We start from the raw sequence: 910 nt of genomic DNA, 5'->3' as shown, positions 1-910 counted from the left end.
CAGCAGGAAGGAAATTTGTTATTTTTTTAATTTGGCAACAAAATTGTGTCCACATTATATACCAGAGGAGAGGAATTATTCTTGAAGTATGCTAGAGTGTGTAATGAAAGAAAAAGATGCAAGGGCAGAAAGGAGAAGAAACTCCAGACTCTGGCATCGGATTGTTTTTTGTTAAAAGTATGCAGCAGGATTTGATGATTTTTTTGGAGTGGGGATAGAGTTGATATGTTCCATTGAGGTGGTCTGCTGGAAAGAGGAGTATTCTCCATCTACATAATAGCTAGGCAGACATGTTGTGTGTATGTGTGTGGGGGGGGGTAGTTACATAGTAAGTTTACATAGTAGTTTACATAGTAGTTTACATAGTCTTAAAAATTACATCCGATATAAAAGCCACTTTTCCCACCCAGCCTCCTGGCATTGGACTATTTTTACCCACCCAGCCCTTCGCTTCTTCCCCTAGGGGCACAACTACCCTTGTGGTCCAGACAGCCCCTCCTCTCTGAAAAGGCCAAACTCCCCATCCTGTAAGCCATTCCAGGTTCTGAGAGCTGATTGAAATAGGTCAGAGTGGGGGGAGAGGTAGGTAGGATCATGGTCGAGTAGATTCACTGGGGGAGTGTTATTCATCTGGGAGTGAGAGGGGTTGGGAAGCTAAAAATAACCCCTGGTCTGAGGGGTTTGGGGGGGGGAAGAGCCTCCCAACTCAAGCCTCCCCATGAATCCTGCTAGCCCCCTTGATCCCATCAAACCCTCCTGGATTCTACCAAGCCCCACACAGACCACATTTGCCCCTCAACCCTGCCAAATCCTCCCTTCTCTGCAGACTCCACTTGCCTCCTCAATTCGCCTCTGCAGGCCCTGCTCCCCCCACCCCCAATTCCCCCAACCACCCCTCCCCATCCCAACT

At 47.9% G+C, this 910-nt stretch overlaps 1 protein-coding gene across 10 annotated transcripts in view; it reads right to left on the bottom strand.

The window, feature by feature from the left end:
• LOC102368144 (sodium channel protein type 2 subunit alpha-like) overlaps nucleotides 1-910 on the bottom strand; it is a 107244-nt gene that overhangs the window by 72207 nt on the left and 34127 nt on the right. The window lies entirely within an intron of this gene.

This window comes from Alligator sinensis, unplaced genomic scaffold, assembly GCF_000455745.1.
Source record: "Alligator sinensis unplaced genomic scaffold, ASM45574v1 scaffold738_1, whole genome shotgun sequence".
NCBI classification, from domain to species: Eukaryota; Metazoa; Chordata; order Crocodylia; family Alligatoridae; genus Alligator; species Alligator sinensis.
This window is presented reverse-complemented; position numbering and strand designations above follow the sequence as displayed.